Source organism: Paramormyrops kingsleyae, chromosome 14, assembly GCF_048594095.1.
Source record: "Paramormyrops kingsleyae isolate MSU_618 chromosome 14, PKINGS_0.4, whole genome shotgun sequence".
Classification (NCBI taxonomy): Eukaryota; Metazoa; Chordata; class Actinopteri; order Osteoglossiformes; family Mormyridae; genus Paramormyrops; species Paramormyrops kingsleyae.
This window is the reverse complement of record NC_132810.1, coordinates 413,681-436,097: the sequence shown is the minus strand read 5'-3', so window position 1 is coordinate 436,097 and position 22,417 is coordinate 413,681.

The following is a 22,417-nucleotide window of genomic DNA, read 5'->3' as shown; positions in this document are numbered from 1 at the left end:
GGGGCTCTCGCAAACTCTATAACTCATATCCAAGAACACAGGAGCAGACAATACATTATGCTTAACATCTATTTTCTTTTTTCAAAGAGTAAAAAAATAGATCCCATTTCCTCCAGCCATGTGGCCTTGGAGTTGCGCCTTTGATTATTTGAAATATAGATGATCTATTTCTCACAGAATTTTTGCCGAAGGCAATTTCCATTTCATTAGACAGACCTTTTTAAACATGTGACTTAATTGATCAACGGCTTCGGTGTCTGAATCTCCACGACTTTTGAGTGGATATCTGTATAGAAATGGAACAGGACAAAAACATATACAGTGAACATAGTCCATACAAAAGTAGAGAAAAAAAATACATAAACAGAATTATCCATGCAGAAACCTGAGCTATTCAGCCAAGCAAAATATTTCCATTAACAACAATTTAGAGTACTATCTGAATAACAGAACTTAATATTATGTGTATAGGTCTACTTTACAGTGTCCATGCCTGGGAAATTCCCTTCAGATTTCACCATGACAACAGGAAAGTTTGTGTTGATTTCTTACTTTTGCTGTTGCCAGACGATGCATCATGTTCTGGAAACACACCAGTAAGCTCACTTTTGCCCTTCAGAGACGGTGCCTTTCTCTGCATTTCCCAGGGTGACTCCCCTTAGAGATTTCCCCGTGTGATGTGTTAGCGATTCTCCCAGCCGCTATCACTGCAGTGCCAACAACATTCCGGTTATGTTCAGACCAAAGTTAACTCACAGTTGTGGCCTTGGGAGCTGAAAGGCACCATGGTGAACATACAGACTGCTGTTCTCTGCAGCTGGAAAATGAAGTCTGATACTTACTCTTACATACTCTATATACCCGGAGTATCCCCCCCCCATTTGTCAGTTCCTAACCCCTGCCTTTGTGTGTGAGCTCATAGTTTTGCATGATCTCCTAATGTTTGCATGGTTTTTCTCCTGGTACTTTGGTTTCCTCCTGCAGTTCCTCCCGCTACACAGCCCAGACTAACCATTACCCTGCACTGGATAAGCAGTTATGGAAGATAGACAAGTGAATGGAATTATGTATAATTTGTACCTTTAACCCGTAGCATCCAGGATAGACCCCTATACCCCTGCATAGGACAAGTGGGTATAGAAAATGGATAGATGGATGGATGGTACCTTTAAAACCCAAAAACAGTCAACTACTACACTTAGAAAATAGAAAAGGTTATCATCACACATATTTAGTTTTTTTTTTACCCATCTATACAAACATTTCAGTGATTAACAGTATAAATCTTGAATAAAAATAATTACATACAGCAGCATAGATATAGGGCATTTTAGGTCTGGGGAAAGATTTTTTAAGGGAGAAACGTGTCACGGGAAGGATATATGTGCGAGAGTGAGAGGCTGTTAATTTGTGATTTCAGGCAATAATGCGGCCAGTCACCCAAGACACAAGGCGCCTGCAAACTCTGCTACTCATGAACCAGATTGGGAATTGAGGGCAGAGCAGCGCTAGGATTTGAAAAGCGTCACACTCGAGTGCTCCTTCAATTTGCATTTAGTGACTGAAAGACATAAATGGAGCTACAGTTTGAGGACAATTGTTTGTGGTCAACAGCAGTTGCATTCATAATTAGGCTGATTTTTACATTTTTTTTTTGAATGCCAGAGGGATGGGAGAAAATAGCTATGAAATTTGCATTATTTAAATTTTAACGGCAAATTAATAACATTTAAAAAACAAAACAAGTAAACAATATACAAATAGAACACATGCTTAAGATATATAACTAGTACAAAAATATTTGCTTTATACTTGGGTGAAGGATGTAGGCTGCATTGTTATTTTTTACATGAATTTGAAAAAAAGCAGAACTCATCACTGACTGATTCCCCCCCTTAACAGAGCCACATATCTAATAGGCGGAATATGGAGGGAAAAAAATCCTTTTAGCCCGTGATTTATAGAAGAGTGATGCGGGAATCATAGATCACGGCGAAGGCCTGACAGAGGCTGATGGGCCATATGAAGAGCGCTAATGCCGTCAGAACAAAATGTAACCAATCTTTGGACGCCCTCAACCATGCAATATGCCTAATAGGAACTCAAAAACTATCTGGCTGTCAGAGACCACGGGTCGGGGGAATGGAAGAGGTAAATGGTGGTTATAAATTTAGCAGTTGTGGCAGGTCCCCCTCTATAGGTGTTGCCTTGGGTCTCCTCTTGACATGCCCACGGTTCAGGGAGAGCCCAGGTGAATGGTTGTCGCCACGGAAATCAATTTTTGAAAGGAATTCCGGAACAGAAAAAAAAACCATAAAAAGGGAATAAACACACACATACCGGAACTTAAATCAATGGGCAGTCAACAGAGCCCGACACAAATAATAAAGCCACCAATCTTGTTTATATCAAAACATGATCACGTTAGCTGACAAGCGCTGGGTATTCAGAATCCGGCGTCGTAAATTGTTACCCGAGTTAATAACATAAAGGAATGCTTTTTAATTTAAAAATTTGGCAATCAATCGAGCCTCGTAAAGAGTGGGAGCCTTGTCACATCTGACAGGGGAAGCGGTTAAGATTAATTATCTAAAGAGTCGGTGATATAGTAAGCGAAGGATCGATAGATTAATAACGCTTTAGTGTCAGCTGCATGTTCACCTGGAGGGCCCCCGCATTAACGGCATTGCAGCGACACTGAAGACGCAATCTCTCAATGGCACCTACGCAAAAACCGACACAGAAGAAAATATCATATACCGTCACTCGTAGCTTTTTAAAAGGAAAAATTATAGAGGTAAACATTTCTGCACGGAGTTGAGTGCGTTCGTTTCAAAAAGCGCATCATGCAATTCCGTGATCTTTATTAAAAAGAAAGCCGCAACGCATTTATAATTCTGTGCGATGACTAATTGGCGCAATGTAGAACAATTGTAAAAGTGGTTGGAAATCTATTACAACTAAAACTACCATTACAAGCGGTCATAAATAATGAATTTGCAAGTGGAGCGATGACATCATCTTAGCGGCGAAAGGGGCTTAATTAATTCTGAATTGATTACTTCTGGTGTTACAGCGATACAACACCCCCCATACTTACCTTATCCTCAACGTCCCCCTCATGAAAGGGGGTGCTGTAACAGCTCTAAATAAGAAGTACTTTGTTATTGTTGTCGCCCGGTGTGTAGCGCCCAGCCGTTAGGTGTTAATTTAAAATCAATGACAGCCTGAAAGGCAGGCCCTTTTCTATCAGCATAAATGAACCATCCGTCTCTGCAAATAGCAACACTCTGAGCAGCGGCCAAGGTGAGATTTTTTTTTAAAATTCCATTTCAATAAAGCCAAGACTTGGGCATAAGGTAATTTATGTCCTAAGTCTACAGTCTAAGGTATTTCAGGGATACACTCCCACCTAAGAGGAATCTTTGTGCCCTAAAAGAAGCTAATATACCTCCTTCTCCTCCTCATCATCATCATCCTTCTTCTTCATCATCTTCTTATCATTATTATTAGTGAGATTATAAAATTATAATTAAAAAACGTATTGAATCCCATACTCCATCACTTTGTTTGTTTGTTTGTTTGTTTGCTTAAATGCTTGACCTTTCCCAGTTCACTCTACCCCACCCCCCTCCCCCCCCATTCCCATATTCTTAATGCGTGCGATTTAATGTGAGTACGCATCATTTCACGCCAGGGAGTGGGAAGGGCCAGAGTTCAGGTTGTCTGCAGTGAAAGTGAGAAACGGCTTGGCATTGCCCGTCTATGACCAGCTGACGAGGGCTCACCCCCGCGGTAAGGTCAGACACCTTGCATCACGCACTTCTAGACAGCACAAACGTCTACACTCAAAATAAACTGAGACGTTGCGTGCATTTCAGGAAAAACACGTGTAGTATTACACAGCTGACGAAACTTACAAACACTCAATAGCAATTAATACACTCGATTTAAAAAGTCACAACTGGCATGGAGGCAGTCTTTTCTCTCTTCATTTTTTCCGGTTTATTAAGCTCTTGCTACAAGCGAGGGGAGTATAAATAGTCCAGGGATGTCTCACATGAAAGAGATGGTGTTTAAAAAAAATGAAATGGCAGAATGGCCTGAAAACTTGGCTTTTGATGTGGCGATGACAGACGCGGGAGCTATTGATGTCAACTGGAATAAGAGTAAAGGAGACACACCAGGTACTTGTTCCTCCAGTCAGTGCCTCCCCCCCCACCGCATCCTCGGCCACGCACTGGGCCCCGGGCAGCCCTGGCGACGGGCTGCGGTGGCGAGCAGATGTGACTATGGTTGCTGGCGTTTGGCAGGAGCGCTCAGTGTCAAGGAGACAGGGATGGGGCCGGACAGCGCATCAGCTGTGCCAGGGAGCGGCGGCACTGGCAGTGTCACAACAGTGAGGGGGAAGGGATGCGGGGGCACGGTGGCGGAGGGGGTAACCAGGGTGGAGAGGAGCCTGATCTCCCTGACGCCCGGGTCTGGTGTGATCGCGCAACCCACACCGCCAGGATCCCCCCCCCCCCGTTGTCACAAACGATTATGGCCCACAGGGAAACTGCAAGTGCACAACAGGGGAAGAAAGGAAGAGGCACTGCGGCTAAACGGCTGCGTGGGCGTCCATGTGCGCGGTTTACATCCCGGTCGGGAATGCTCCGTGTTCCGTGTCACCGCTGCATGTCTGCCTGGGACTCCACACACAAGAATATTTAAAGGGATGCTACAAACATTAATGACAATAAGAGTAATAAAAATAACAACAATAGTATCACATCAAAATTTATTTATGGTGGAAACTTGCTGTATAAAGTCAAACACAACTAAAACAGACAGGAAGAGGAACAAAAAGACAGCAAACAAAAATAAAAATAATGGACAAATGAAAAAGCAAACAAATGAATAAATGTGAATAAAGGAAATACATAAAAGACAAACGTATAATAACATGCACTGGAAAAGTATCAGATGATTAGCGGAGAAAAAGTCATGCACTGAGTCTGGTATTCTGAAGTACTTGGGATAATTAAATATTGAGTTTGATATTTGAACAAATTTAAACAAGTATATTGACTGTTCACTGTGTAAATGGTAGTATGTGGTAGTATATTGTTTGGTTAACGTGTAAATGTAGTACGGCGGGCTCAGGGCAGGGCTGCAATAGGGACGCCCTGGCAGATTCAGGGGGCTTTACAGGGTCCCTAGAAGACCTAAAATTATAAAATTATATAGTTATATTTTTACCTACGCCTGTAACTCAGGATGATAATATTTCATCCTTCATGTATACATGTATATTGGTTGGCTCACAATAAATATCTTTTTCAATCTCTCTTGAATAATCTGTGTTTGCTGATACATTGGAGCTACACAGGTGATGTGTCAGACAGCTAGTTGGAGACTGTGAGCAATCTGTGGCAGTAATCTGACATTGTTCGGTGTGACACTTGCCATTTCTTGTCTAGAGAGCAAGCGGGGGGGTGGCCCCAGAGCCAGAAGCAGACGAAATAAAGCAAACTCTGCCCTTATATTGTCAGCACCTTACATTAATCTTCATTATTATGCCGGTAGTACTAGCCTGACCCTCAAAATCCTTCTTACATTGTTCATAATCGAGCAAAACAACAGGCCAGGCAAAGGCTGGCCAGAAACATCTTACTTCCAAATGAGAGCAAAACCATTTACGTTTAACACATTTTACAAGTGTGACCTCAAGCTGTAGTTCTAGAAGAATTTTAGTTGCAAGAAATAAATTGCTGTTTATCTTTCACCGTTGCCACCCCGAAGGGTTTTTAATACGACACCGAACCGTGCCAGAACAATTGGGTTTCAGTGACAATTTTTACTTACTTTTAAGTTGCACGTGAAATAAAATTTAAGCGATCATGGTACTACAGACAGGGTGGAAAAACTCCTGAAGTGGAAGAATCTTTTGAGGACGGTGTAAGACATAACAGAGGCAATGAATGTGAAGTTTGAAATGTACAATTCAACACTAAATTGGCTTGTGATGTAGACACTGGGGGAGCCTGAGTATATGTCCCTGTTGCCTAAATGATTGGAGCTCTTCCTGTGAGCTCCTGAGTACCCCCCCCCCCCCCCCGGGAGGCCAAATTGCAGTTCCCAGTTTCTTTGATCACTGATTACGCTAAATTTATCGAGGTGGACTGCACCCTCCCAGAGCCCCCCCCCGGGTTATGGAGGGTGACCTCCTTCCCTCAGGTCGCGCACCTGCCCCTCGAAATCTCTCTTGTAAGGGATATTTTAAGGGCTTCCCACCTCCCCACTATGTCCATTGCCTGCTGATTATTTTCACTAGGGGGCTTGTCTGTCCATAGCTCTCTTCAGTCACCATGAGCGAGTTTCTTCTGGGACATTTACATGCACACGCACACACAGACACACAGACACACACACAGGTTTGTAATTACATCTTTGTGGGGACTCTTCATTCATTTCTAAGGGGAAAACTCTAATCACAACATGACGACCTTAAGAAGTCCTGACTATAGTGATGTTTGTCTGTGTGAATACTGTATGGAAGCTGTGGAAGGAGACAGAGCAGTCTGGTATATTCCTGAGCATGGCCTTCATTTGGCCGTATCAAGGTCTGGCTCCAGGTTCACACATATACTGTACTGTAACGCCCTGTAAGCACACATTTATCTCTGTGCCTTGCAAACGACACTATCTGAAGAGACTCTAGTTTTGGACTAAGATGAAGAGCAAAAATACACTTCTTTGTAAATCTATATTAATATCGATAAACCAATATTACATTTTCACAAATTGATGCATGGTTACATACATGCATTTTATCATGCATTTTTTATGTATTTGATGAAAGGCTGTCCATGTGTGCACACAATTGCTCCAGCTTATGATTTGAATGATACCAATTTAAGTTCACATGTCGGGAAGTTAATGCGTAAAGATGCTGATCCAGGAACTGTGGTGCGCTGAAGTGTTATGTCTTATATGTGTCTTTCACTAGAACATCAATTAAACAGCCTAGTGCCAAAGATTTCTTACCTATTTATGGGCACGCAAGGCGAACCAGGAGCAGGAGTCAGTGATTTCCTTAGCAACCCAGGTTAAATTTGCCATGTTGTTATATAAATGTATTGAGGTCATTAGTTTATCAATTTCCTTTCTTATTCAGGGTTACCTACCATCCACACTTAATTTTTAATGTATAAATCCTTAATTTTTGTCTTTGGTTCATTTTTCTTTCTTCTTCCATTCAGTGATGATTCTGGTGCATATCAAAGTGTTGTAATGAAGATTCACTACATATTCCCTTTTATACTAATATGCTATCAACCTTAAATCTGGTTCCAGAAAATCAATTTTCATATTATTATATCTCCTCTTCTACCGTTGCATGGATCCCATAGTTAGATGATAGCCAAAAAAAGCCAAGTGCCACAACTCAAATACTTGAGAGTTCAAACAGAAGAGAACCAGCTCACATTGTTTGACATCATGCTCCTGGTTCATCTACTTTAGGTATTTTATAAACAAAAATGTAATGGTGTCAGTCACGTTTCCCTTTCATTGGCCCTGTAGTTATTTATTTTACTGTGTAATGTTTTAGCTTATTTAAATTACACTGGATGCTAATTTAACTTATTCACAAGCTCCACCTAATGTTTGTTGATCGTTACACCTTGCGTGGAGCAGAAGGTGTTAGATCAAAACAGAAGAAAACATGGCTCATTGTTTATTAAATTTTCCCTCAGCTCTTCTGTAAACTGCCGAACTATTAATTTGGCTAGCTGTGTCGTTCTCAGTCCTATGTGCTACCAGATCAATGATCGATAACTTGGCAACGTCAACACTAGTTATTGTTGGTCAACCCATGCTGACACAAGATATTCTCTGAGCAAATGGGAGCATTTTTTCGTTGTGTGTGTGAAATTCTTTTGCGTTCCCTGACATGGTCTTTGCATGTTATTTTATAGACCATCGTTATAAATTATCACCATTCCCAACCACATACATGGTGGTGCTTTATGATTATTTATTCTTTGCCAGCAGAATGTTGTGATATTGTATAGATTTCCGCTAACAGTAAATGCCAAAACTAGATACTAGATACTGAACTTGTTTTGATTTGAATTTTTGTTACAAGGTTCGTTTTCCAGTTTTTGTTGTTAAATACCCAAAATTATAAAGTTGAAATTGAATTCAAGTCAAGTCGTGCTATATGTCAGATTTTGTCTGTTTGTTATGAATCAAGTCATGAATTCAAGTTTTCTAACAGAACTGCATTTGTCTGTGTTACTAAAAAGGACAAAATAGGAAACTAATCTCAGTGTAAAATCATTTCGGCACAGAAGGCAGTGAGTGTCTGAGAATCAGCACAGCAGTCTCCAGCGAACAGCTGAGGATTTTTTACCTGACTGCTGTGCAATGAGGTTGCTGTTCCGACCAATAGGATTGTCACAAAACAGGAAATGGAGGTAAGTCATACTGGTCCTATGGCTGAATATACCCTCTGAATTAAGCTTGTTAGTTTTTTTTCATTTGGTTGCCAAATTTGGAAATCTGATGAAAAAATATACAAACTATAATTTTATAAAAAAGAGGTCATTATTTATATGTGGTTGGTAATATTTGTAAGATAAATGGTATTAACATTGAGTTAACACACGCATTTCGGATCAGCGAGAGGTATTGGCCCCGTTTTTGTGCAGGCAGGGAGAAGGGGACTGTGTATGGTGTAGGGTCTGCTGGGTAAGGGGGGAGAAGGGGACTGTGTATGGTGTAGGGTCTGCTGGGTAAGGGGGGAGAAGGGGACTGTGTATGGTGTAGGGTCTGCTGGGTAAGGGGGGAGAAGGGGACTGTGTATGGTGTAGGGTCTGCTTGGTAAGGGGGGAGAAGGGGACTGTGTATGGTGTACTGTCTGCTTGGTAAGGGGGGAGAAGGGGACTGTGTATGGTGTAGGGTCTGCTAGGTAAGGGGGGAGAAGGGGACTGTGTATGGTGTAGGGTCTGCTAGGTAAGGGGGGAGAAGGGGACTGTGTATGGTGTACTGTCTGCTGGGTAAGGGGGGAGAAGGGGACTGTGTATGGTGTAGGGTCTGCTTGGTAAGGGGGGAGAAGGGGACTGTGTATGGTGTAGGGTCTGCTTGGTAAGGGGGGGACATGGGTGACGGTGTCGGGAGAGAAAGGGGGCTGTAATACATAAAAGAGAGCAGAGGTAATGATGAGGGATCATGGATGTAAATGATACTCACTTGTGTGGATGGGGAACCTCAGCAGCATGTCATTACAGCCCCTGGACCCAGGAGTGTCGCCCAAGGGAGGGGGCCCGGGAGGGCTGGGGGTGTGGGGGGCGTTAGCGAGCGAGGGAATAAATAGATAATAAAAAGAGACCAAAGGGAGAAAACAAATGACTAAGCGCGCAGCGGTGATGTATGCGGAGCTGTCAGCGGGGGGAAGATGCAGTGGAGCCGTCTATCTCCCACCCGCCGGCTCGCGGGGAGACGTGCCAGTAATGAAGTGGTCCTGGGACGGGCAATGGCAGCGCGGCTTCATAAAGGCTCGCTGCCCAGACACGCAGCCTCTCACCCCCCCACCCCCAGAGACGCAAATTATACATCTCTGCACTGCAGGGTGCGGCCTCATTCAACCACACCTCAACATCACATATCTTACCGTAAACTATATAGTACAAGACAATCAAAATACCTGCAAATCTTTCATACGAAAACTGTCTTTTACACAGAACTGGGTCCAGCACAGAATCGCTGAGGATGAATCTGAAAATTCAGAGAGACACAATAATGGATTGATTGACTTTTACCTGTGGGTGCACACTGTTCATTGACACCCTTAGGTACACTTGTGAACCCGTGACGCATAAAGATCCATAGATATCCTGACTGAGCTCACAAAAACTTGCTCACGATCTTCCACATCTCTTCCGTAGCCTCAGCTACACCTTCCCCTCCCCGTGCAGAAGTTCCCGCGGATCCCATACCCGCGGCTTTAATCGCGCCGAACATCGGTGGAAGCTTCTGGAATGGGGAGTGCACCATGGCACCAGGACACAGTAATCCATTCTCCACAGTGTGGCATGCAGGGGGACTGAGTCTCATGCCTATTGTCATGCTGTGTTATGTGGCTTCGTGATCACATTATCTGCCGCTGGACCTGACAGATTTATTCAGTTTACAGGGCTCCCTGTTTGCAGGCAACTTATGTCCTTTAGCTCAGACCACCGACAACATTCCCTAACCATACTAATCTTGTTTACAGACTTATCAGGCTTGAAATATCACAAAAATAGTTTTTTTTTGCTACAGTATAAACATGATGTTGACAGAGGTTGGGGCTATTGTCAGGAGAAAGATTGCTTGTTTACCTGCAAATTTTGTTTGAGGGACGAAGAAGAAGAAGAAGAAGAAGAGCAAAAGTACAGATGAGGTGAAAGCGGGCAGACATGCAGCAGCGCTGTCCAGGCTGGGGTTAGAACAACAGGAGTCAGCGATTCACTGCCTGCTGTTATAAACCAAACCTGCTTCCTGTAGGCAAGTGAAATGGGGAAATATACACTCACACATCTCTTAAAAACACCAGGTTTCCAGCAGATGCTTTTGGTATGACTTTTGTAAACTGATGTCTTAAAAAGAAAAAAAATACATACACACACACACACACAAGATAGATATATATACACACAAACAATCTTTGTGATGGGTTGGTGCCGTCCCTGGAAAATGGATGGATGGATGTACGGATGAATATTAATATTAATTCAAAGAATAACCACACACACCCACACATATTTGAATGTATAAATGCATATATAATGATGTATTGGCTTTGCATTGTGTGAATGACTCACCTGAAGCTAACATTTCTCAGAGGCTTATTTGGAATCGTGGAAGTTGGACACAAGGGGCCTCAGGACAAGTTCCCAAACTTCGACCCAAAAGTGCTTTCATCGATCTCCTTCCTATGAGGCCCTCAAAGCCGTTAGCGGCCCCAAACGATGCTCCACAAGCTGCAGAGAGCTGACGCATATGTCTTAATTACCGTGATCATTTTTTTCCCCTTTCCTTACAGTTTCAAAGTGATGCGATATATTGATTTGCCATTTGCTTCCTCTGTGTGGAATAATAAATTAATATGGAGGTTAGAGATTTCATTCTTTGGGAGAGTAATGACAGTCAAAGGGATTATGCTGATTTCATTACACTTCCTTAGTGAATTCAGCTTGGAAATCCCAGGCTTATGGAGCTGGTGACACAGTCCCCATTTTTTCCCTCAAGTGGATAATTCCAGGCTGCTCTTTTTATGTGAATCTAGTATGCAGACTGAAAGCTGTATTTAGCTTGACTGGGGATGGCAGCTTGATAAGCTTGTGAATATGTTCATTTTTAAAGCTGATATTATTTAGTCTGATAAATTAATCACGTGTTTTAAATGAATTAGTACATGTCATAATTCTTTTAAATAGCCTTATATACAAATACACACAATATAGTTTTATATATAAGGTGGAGTACGCAATGTATAGAGATGTTAATGTCTAATATAATGTTAAATATTGTGCCAGTGGGTTGTAATGAGGCTCAGATTTTGAATAGGAATTGAGAACCTAAAAATAACGTTAAAATAAAATGACAGAGATGCTGAAAAAACACTACAGCTTGAAGAAAGGGGATAATGAGTTTGCTTAGTTGCCTCCGTGTTGCACAATCCAGTTCGACCTCCAGCAAAGAGGCAATGACATGTATCGTGCACATTAAAAATTTGATCTACTTTTTATTTTTTTTTGTCCCTCCCCCTCCACCACGCTCCTCTCTCCACTCCAAATATCACAGATCACAGTGCTCGTACACATAAACGATTCACAATAGCATGATATGTTGGGGGGAAAAAACCAATGCACACATACACAGAGCAATACAGTTTTTTCAACAAGCAAGCATGCTGTTCCCCAGGGGAATTCAGACGTCCCAAAATGCAGTGCTGAAAGCACAGTCTGTTTTTGCTCCTTCTATATTTACTATATCGGCCTTTTGGCTCTCTCCTATAATCCACAAGCATCACATTTATCATCACCCAATCAATTGTCCAGACTCCAGTTAATATTTTTTCATGGATAAATCATTTATCTGCTTTTACGACTACATGATAGATGATATTCCTTTCTCTATCTGGCTGGGAATGTTTCAAGAGCCACTATAAACTATTTAATAAACAAATGATGCGTATTAATAGATTTGGATTGTTTTTTTAATTGAGATGCACAAAAGAGAACATTTTAATGAAGGATTATCCTATCGGAAATACAGTTTTAGTTGTGTCATATTCATATTCTGTTAATTTGTCCAGTTAACCAATATTTCAGATCTTAATTCTCTCTAGCATGACATGTTTAGTCAAGGCCTTTCTCTTCTTTTAGGCCAAGTGTAAGAAAGGTTTTTGCTGGGAAAAAAAACATGCGTTTTCCATCATCAGGACTCGTTCACCGCCAGCAGGAAAACGGTCGTGGTCTGATGTGCATCTCCGTGCAGGATCTGCGGGAGCGTGCGTCTGATCCTGCTTAACGGAATGCTGTGAGTGGCCTCTACTGGCTGACCGAGGGCAACATGAGTCACAGAATAGCAGCTGTGGAGCGGTGCTGTCGTGGCACCAGAGTGTGCAGCGTTGCCCGTGATAGCGATAGGGACAGTGTGGAGGCCACATGGGGGGGGGGGGGGGGGGGGGTGGGGTGGGGGTGTGGCTGCCAGGTAGCTGAAACCGGCAACAGGCTAGCGAAGTGGTGCCAGAAAGCAAAGCCATCAGCCCTCTTCCAGACGCTCATGGGAGTTTTAATTACACAAAAATGTTCTGAGGGCAGAAAGGAAAATGAGAGAGGTAACCAATCAGATTGTAGAGGAGGTGGGTCCAAGCAACTAGAGGAGGCAAGACCAACCAATCAGAGGTCTTGGTCCCCCCCCCCCCGCTCTAGTTGCTGGACCCACCTCCTCTACAATCTTATTGGTTCAGAGAGATAATCATTTTTCCTTCTGCCCTCAGAGCATTTTCAGTAAAACTCCCACGAGCCTTCCAGATTCCTAAGCCAAAGTGGTGCCCTGGGCAAGCTTCACTACCCAATAGTAGACCCAATTTCCAAAACTGTCCATTTTTTGTAGTGTTTGAGATCTAAAATCAGGCTTCCTCATCATATGTTACAGTATCTGCAATTAAAACCCACTCAGTCCTCATGTAATCCAACGAAAAACCAAAAAATTTCTGGAAACCTGCTCTTTCGTTTCACTTTGTCTCAGATCCTACACATGCTCGTCACGTGGGTGGGGAGCAATGGCGATAAAGTCTGCTTGGCTGATGCTGTCTGTTTGTTAAATTGGTGCCCCTTTGTTTGCTAATTCGTCACTCCTTCCGAAGATGGTGCCCAATGAGTTTTCCAGCCCCGCTCCCGTGTTTAGCTAGCAGATCCAGCTGTGTGTCGCTCCTCCATCGTCAAAGTTACGAGCGTGGCTTTCCCAAGGCAGCTCATGATATTGATCCGCCCGCATCCATAGCCAAACACTCCACGATCGATCCACCATTCTCTTCAGTTTTACATTATCCTTATAACCTACACGCCATTAGGGTGTTTGCTGTGGATTTAATGCGAAACGTACATTTTAATGCTAATGCAGGTCGTCGGAAGTGCGGCGAGCAACACAGCGTACTCCTGCGGGGGCCGTCGCTTCTGTGTGGGCAAGTGCAAATGTCACGCGGATTTATCGAAGGCTCAGAAGGATGATAAAGATGTCCAGGTCCCCCTTTGTGGGAATTAATCAACAAAACAATGACATGGGACAGATTTATCAGGAGGCTTCACACCGGAGAGAAGTTTGCGCTGTATTTTCAGAAGAACAGCATGTTTACCAGCCCAGCCCCAAATGGCCTGGCCACGTGGTCTGTTACGGTTTGTTTTGACTAAGTTTGCATCTCCTTGTGCAGTACTTAATCTCCATTCATGAATAAGATGGACGTCGACTTTTTGTAAGTATTCTACCATGATAATTGCCTACGTATAAATACTGTTACTTCGATACAGTATGTTGCGTAAATAATAATAAAATATTATTTATGAATAGTTATCATAGATTTAGTATTTATAGTGGCACTGGCTGGGTGAAGCAGCTACTGCAGACGTGGAGCATTTAGGTTTAGCCATGATTCTCAGCCTGAACAGCAGACTCTGCCTCTTCCTCTCTCAATGCCTCCACGTGGGGGAACTATTACGCATTTGCATAAAGGTAGTGCTGCTTCACCCAATAGGTACTGGGAAAGCAGTTCTGGTGCTACACATCCCCCCATACACCCCCTCCCAATTATGCCCTACAGCACACAGTTCCTGAGCCTGTCTTGGGGGGGCGCTGTGTCGGTCGTGTATGCCGACAAGAGGTGCCGGGTTCCTGGGAGTGTCTCAGAGTCCCCAGTTGAGGCTGTGGAGGAACTCCTGGTGGAGCCCTGCAATCCTGTACCCGGTGATCACCAAATTCTACCAGAACTCTATAAACAAAAATTCATCCACTGGTAAGTGGGGGCCCTGACTGCCCAGGATGAGGACCATGTCCCCCCTTAGAATCTGCTGCTTTGCTGATGTCCACTTTTTGGATGAAGCCAGTACTGGGCAACAGACTTGATCGAACCATGGAGATAGTTCCACACTGGTGGTTCCAGTGTTGTATAAGGTCTTCCCATAATAGTACAAGCACAAGGTCTCCAGGCAGCCCACCAGGTACACAGCTCCAATTGGTGGCAGGTGCTGGACCCCCCGTGCACCGCCCCTCCAGGCAGTGCTTAGCAGCACTGACCTTCTTTTGATACCTCCGGTACACCAGGGGTCGCTGTCTCCACAGTGACTCGCCAACACACCACACCCTGCCCGCTGACACTGGCGATGCCCTGCAGATGCCTCCCACAGGCATGCGACTGGCACCCGCCGCTCGGCACGCCACTGTAGACCCACTGCTGTTGACTCTCTGGCTTAAATCCCCTTTGGAAGGCTTGCAGCTCTAGGTTGTCCTGTACTCAGGATTGTCGAGATACATCTGGTGAGCCCTGGTGTGCATTTTGATCACTAGCGCCCCCCAGTGTCTCTCCCTTGTCTGTTCAGCTGCTATGTATTCTTTCGATACTGTATAATTTTCTCATGCAATACACTCTTTTATTCCATGCTATCTATCTATCTATCTATCTATCTATCTATCTATCTATCTATCTATCTATCTATCTATATTGTCTGTCTACCGGTCGTTCTGCTTTTCTTCTAACAGATACCAACCTAATTATAGAACTGATCATAGAATAATATTTCTCTGGAACAAGCGCTGGCTAACAAGGCTTTATTCTGAATTGAACAATCATTTATATCTAAAAATAAATAAGTATAACATATGGAAATGGTAATAAATAACTGGCCGAATAGAAACGTAAGTACAGTACTGTGGTAGGATATGTACACATTTTGCAGAAAATTGCACATGTCAGTGTTCCCTTGCTGACAGGATCCGTTCTTGTTTTAATGCTGCCGTGCTTTGCAAAGAGAATTACACAGAATGAAACTGAAAGTAACCCCTCCGCTGTAATACAAATATCAAATTACAGTAATGTTTTAAAAGCTTGTCATACACCAACATAATCTAAGAGAACCAGAATGCATGCAGTGAGTGTTGAAACTGATCAAATAAAATCACTGACAGTTTGGAGAGTTACCACTAATCTTCCGATTCAAATTTGAAGAAAATATTTTCATGGAAATGCCAGATTTACACTTTGTAATACAACTTCTGTTAGGTGTGTACAGGGATGTTAAGCACCTTGAGTGTTTTAAAGGCACAACAGGTGTCTTTGTTGCAGGATTAGAATGAGCTTTCCAACCAACAAATGTCCTGCTGCCCTCTATGGGCCTTCTGAAGATCTTGGTATCCGTTCCTTTAACAGGCTTGTTGTCAACGCTGCCCAAAAGCCCCCTGAGCCATCGTTTCTCGTTCAATCTGCACCAAATCGCTATCAGCAAACACATCTACCAGGTCATTTCACACCAGATCTCAGCCTGGCATTGACGCGGCCTCTTTTTCCATTAAATCCTCCACGGACACGGCGACGGGACGGAGCGCCTCGCGAACACCCCGTCATGCTGGCCCTAAGTACGTTACGGCACAGGTGCTGCGACTGTTGCTGCTGCGGTGGATTTCCAAGCAGACTTTCAGCTTATCCTGCAGACACACACACACACAGAGGCACACACAGACCTGTACTCGTATCTTTGTGGGGACCATCCATTCATTTCTATGGGAAAAACTCTAATCCCAACATGGCAGTAACCAAACAAAATTTGAGACTTTTACCATTTCTAGTTTTCTAATTGCATTCACAGATCTTCGTGGGGACCTGAAAAATGGTCCCCGCAATGTAATATAAACATAACCCCACACACACACACACACACACACACACACACACACACACACACACACTAATGGATAATTCAGTATATACATGTATGTGTATGTGAAGAAAAAGATTCTTCCCCTCTGCTCTGTGGGCGGTTTGCGTTTTCTCTGCATGTCCAGTTTCCTTCTGCAGTCCAAAGATATGCATTTAGGCTAAGCAGCATTTAAACTCCCTGTGTTATGTGACTGTGTACAGATCTACGAAAGGCCCCAGGTCCACTGACCCTGTCCAGGAGTGGCCAGGAGTGACGAGAACACAGAAACCTCAAGTTCTTTCTGACAGCAAATATAAGAACATTCAAAAATAACCGTTAACTAGGACATAAGGCTCATTATCTCGCAGTCGGTACCTCTGATAACCTCACCTGATCGAATCTCGTACAGACTCAGGTATCCAAAGCCAGGAATCGGCTGAACCATCTAAGGCAGCTGAGAAGGTTCAAGGTCTCACCAGACATTCTTAAAACCTTTTTTTAAAACCCTGGAGCAGATCATCCTCAGCATGGGAGTGACAGCCTGGTTCGGTAACTGCTCTGCAGGACCAGGTATGCCGCGACTGGTTCAGGATCACAAAGCTCTGCAGGACCAGGTATGCCGCGACTGGTTCAGGATCACAAAGCTCTGCAGGAGGTGGTACGTTCTGCAGGACGCATCCGTAAGGCTGATCACCCCCCCCCCTATTTACCACAGATAATGCAGGAGCAGGGCTGCTAAAATCTGCAGGTACACGACCCACCCAGACAACAACCTCTTCACCATGCTGTGGTCTGGAAAGTGCTTATGCTGTCTCAGTGAGGCACTGAGAAGAAGCTTCTACCCTCAAACCATCAGACTGTTTAACACCTGAATGACACTTTCATTCATACTGTATCTCCACCTATGTATGCATCGCAAACTTTATTAGAACTGTGTTGCACATCTCAGGCCTATTTATTTATTCTATGCTATAACTTTTGTTTTTTAATTTTGCTTTCAGCATAAGAATTTTTCAGCATAACTTTCATTATTTTTATGTCTATATATGATCGCATTGCTACTTTAAATGTCTTTCTGCTGTCACTGTTTTTATGGTGGAGTTGACCACCTTACATTTCACTCCAGGTTATCACAAATAAAACTCTTGAATCCTTAAATGGACATATTTACACTCGTTGAGTGATAAAATTATAAACCATAGACACGCAACCATTGGTAAAGCTGTATACATTACTGTTACGGGCCTTGTGGGTTAGATGCGTTGTTGGAAGGCTTGACGTTTTCCCCACAGTAATGCTCATCTTGGTAACATTTTGGTGTCTTACTCAGACTTAATGTTCGGCCCATTATATTTATTCTGTTAGTCACGTCAAATGCCAAACAGGTCGGGTGCCAATTCACTTGGAACCTATTGTAACAATGATACAACTCAAACAACAAGCAAGACACATATTTCTTTCACTAGTGATTATGCAAGGTGCTGGAACACTGATTACTACATGAGCAATGCAGCCAGTGGGGGAGGGTTAGACCTACAGTGAAACATCCATCCATCCATTTTCTGTAACCGCTTATTTTATTCAGGGTTGCGGGAGGTCCAGAGTCCATCCTGGAGATTACGGGAGCAAGGCAGAGAACACAGTGCAATATATAATATATAATAGTGTGCTACAACAGAACTCAAAAGAAACTGCGTGAAAAAGGTTTGTAATGGGATGCAACCAAATCTTTACATATTTCTTCCATATCTTATTTACAGAAAAATATAATTTGAAATAAAATCTCATATGAAAATTGTGTTCAAAGAGTGAAAATAAAGCCATGCTTTCCCAGCAGAATGGCTGTAGACGATAAGTGTTATGGCTTTAACAAGCTAGTATCTATGTCCTCATTTAATAAAAACGCGACTCACAAAGACACTTCAGAAGGCGCACAATCCTCCGCTTGGCAATTTGCTTATTTCCCAAAATCAAATCCTCAGATTTAAATTTGAATGAGTTAATGGAAAGGTCAACACTGAAATAGCCTCTTTTGATCTTTGTTAGAAATTCTAGAATTACACAAAATAAATGTGAAGGCGGATTAGCGTGCCTGATAACGACTGCCCTTTATGTACGCCTTTCTGGGACGGTGGCCGCACCATGGCCAGCACGCACTAAGACTCAGACCTCTATAAATGCTGAAGAGACACATTGTAAGGCTGTAGTGATATTAACGCAACCATGTGGCGCATGCGCAATAATCACCAGGGCTTCAGATGACAGGTGTAAACATTTGTCCGAACCCCGGCTTTTCAGTACGAGTATGGTACAGAAGTTTACTAACGCCCACAATTACCACCGCCCCGCCGAAGTGTTTTCTTACCTTGTTTATCCACAATATCTGCTCTTTCAAAAGATGTTGTGGCTGTTGAGCTGTCCCTTTTTTCGCCACTACTTCAGTGCTTATCATTTCCATGATTTACCAAAAACAGTAGTATGTGGCGTGCGCCACTAACCAAATTTTAAAAAACATAAGGATACGCGGAATTCATATATATTACTAACTTTTGGGCATCACAATACAATACGCCTCTTAGTAATATTTTAGGGGTACTATACTAATCTGCTCAACAAACTGTGGGCGTTAGTGAACGTACCGAAAAGCAGGCACTCAGACAAGTGTTTACGCCCATCATATAAAGCCCAGGTGATTACTACGCATGCGCCTTACGATCGCGATTATATCGCGACAGATTTAGCACACGGCTGCTAGTGTCATTTCTCATCTCAGTTTCGGCGATCATCAGAGAAAAAAAACAGTTAAACCAAATTCATTTTTAAATTTTTATTTTTTTTAGGACAAATTCTCAAATGAAAATGGTACTTTCCATAACCACATATATAAACCTGCACACTCTGCACAATTTCTCATAACAGAATGTCATATTATTATTATTATTGTTGTTGTTGTTATTATTATTATTATTATATGAAAAAAGGAAGCAATTACAAATGTCGAGAACTGGTGTGATGCATTCATACTGCAATTCGTGACGACTGTTGAACAAATTGGCCCTTTAATTATGATCGGTAAATAACGGCTGGCGCTTAGCCTGTGCGAACTCGCCGCTCGTTACCCCGCACATTCAGCAGATGCTGTTGCGCCGGCTCCCTTGGCCTGGGCCTGTTGAAGCCCATTTCCAGAGCAGGCAGAGAGGGCGGAGAGCACGTTGACATGCCAGGCCTTAATTATACTCTCTAATTGTCACCATCAAAGCTTTCTTTCATGCATCAAGTGTGTAAATGTTAGCAAATTGCAAGTCAACACTGCGGTGATGGATCTCATCTGCGTAGGTCCCCATCTAATTAGCTGTAATGTTCACAGGGCATGCAGGTGGGGAAGAGGATATTGTACGGGCCTTGTCTCGTCGATATGCCAGAACGAGCGCGTTGTAGTAAAACAAGAGTCTCTCCAGCAGTCATGGGCAGGACGACAGGAGTGATAAACCAGATGCTGTACACATCCTCGTTTTCATTCCTAGAGATGTAAAAAGAAAAGACCCCATGAAACCAGTGTTCAGATTAACAAAGGATGACTATTTGAACGATATGTACCTATATGTATACAGACAAATTTATATCAATACAAATTGTAATATAGATTGATCTAACATCAATCACACTTAATGACCACGACTAGTGAGCAATCGTAAAAAGTGATGTAAACCATATAAACAAATGCTTTTCCAGAAATTTTTCTGAAAAAAAAACCACTCTGCGGGGTGCAAAATACATTTTATGTTATGATGAGTAATTAAGAAGAATCCCCATTAGCCTCTTTGTTTTCTGTCATCAATGCTGAATGTTTTCCTTGTATGTTGAGCCCACATCATTTTTAAATCTAGCTGCAAATGAATGGTTCTAAAAAGGTGAAATCCATCCATCCATCTATCCTTCCATCCTTAATCCTTGAATCCTTAAGTGGTATGCAAGTATAATGACATTAAGAAAGCACCTTGAATTGCCTTGCATCTGAATTGTGCTAAATAAAGAAACCTGCCATCCATTCATCCATCTATCCATCCATTTCATAACCACTTATCTTGGGCAGGGTCGCAAGGAAAAAGTGAAATATTGTTCAAAATATACACCAAAACCTGAAATAAACTACCCAAATTTGCACACGCACGCATAAATGTGTTATTGTATTTATAGGTTATGCATAAGGAGGAGGCCCCGGGGAAGACCCAGGACACGCTGGAGGGACTATGTCTCTCGGCTGGCCTGGGAACGCCTCGGGATTCCCCCAGAGGAGCTGGATGAAGTGGCCGGGGAGAGGGAAGTCTGGGTTTCCCTGCTGAGACTGCTGCCCCCGCGACCCGACCTCGGATAAGCGGGAGAAAATGGATGGATGGATGGATGGATGCATTTAAAACCCACTTTTTGCAACATTAGCAGTTAACCTAAAATAAAAAAGCAAAAACAAATTGATAGTTGAAAGTGTAGCTTGGGGAGGGAGGAAAAATAAAACAACTGAGTGAGAATTTCGGCTGGACAGTGATGAAAAGTCCATATGTTACAGTGCCACCATAAATTATGTCAAAACGCGTTGGTAAGGCCACCAAAGGGGGCTCCAAAAATAGGCCAAGCTGCATGGAAACAAATTGCCCAAATTTCAAGCGGAGAGATCTGCCACTCTTGACATTGGTGTTTATACAGCCGTAGGGTCCCGGGCGAGAGCTCTGCGGGGCGGAGGAGACAGTAACCGGCGTTCGGTGCTGATGGCTATTCCTGCAAGGCTGCCACTACGCTCCCCGATCTGCATGTGAACTGCATCGGTGGGGGGGGGGGGGGCAAAGATTTATTATAGTGGATTGACAATGGACAGAGGGGATTCGCCCAGTCCAAATCCCTCACAGATGAGGCTACAAGCTTGCGGTGACGCTTTGTTCCCCTTTCTGCCACTTTGCTTGTCTTCCTGCCATAGATAGAACAGGAGAAGAAAGAATAAATTATTTTTAAGCCGTTATAATAATTTCAGATCATTCAGCCTTATGGTGAATTCACTAGTCACGCTTACCAGTGCCCCCCGATTTTTGTGACATTGTCATATATCCTCATACTCATCACCAACTCACTCAGAGTAAAATAGAACTTTTAGTTTCAGATTTCTGCCCCTTGGCGCAAAAGACGAGTGGCCAGTGAATGAGCCAGTGTTGAATATCAGAGTGTTAATGTGCACTGGCTGAATGTCAGAGTGTTAATGTGCACTGGCTGAATATCAGAGTGTTAATGTGCACTGGGTATTCCATATTGTCCAGCCATGAGTAGGAACCCTACAACAGAGTGACAGACAGCCTTGGCCCAGAGAACAGCTGGAGGGGGAGGGGAAATCCCATTTACACCATGCCAGATGGGACTGGCTTGATGCTTCATTGCAAACAACTCATCCTTCTTTGGGCCTACTAGTCCAGCTCACCTCACGTGTCTCAGCAGATAATGATGGATATCAAAGCTATGGTAAAGTGGGTGACAACAGCGGCCCTTGTTATAGCTGCCTGTCTCTCCCTCTCCCCCCCCCCCCCCCCCCCCCCCGACTCCTGTCATTATTACACGTTGAAGATTTATTCGAGTTTAGTGTTGTGCGCTGGGTGCCGGCCATTTGCAATTCATCACCAGAATGTTCCGGAAGGTGGTGGCCACCCCGTATCTATGGCTGGTAATTGCCACCATCAACTGTCTGTAGAAATGATGGGAGGTCGTCGGCTGGGTCGCGCCCCCACACTGCCGGCCTCGGCGGACGCCTGCAGAAGCAGGGCAGATCATGGGACATAAGGAAATACCACGGTGTTCCTACATGCTAACCACGTGGAATAAGTGCTGAGATGAGTAACTTCCTGTCAAAGTCGCTCACCCCCCAATGGAATGTAACATGACATATTGGACCAAACTATTCTAACGACAAAGCAGTATTAAATGCATATTGTTTTTCC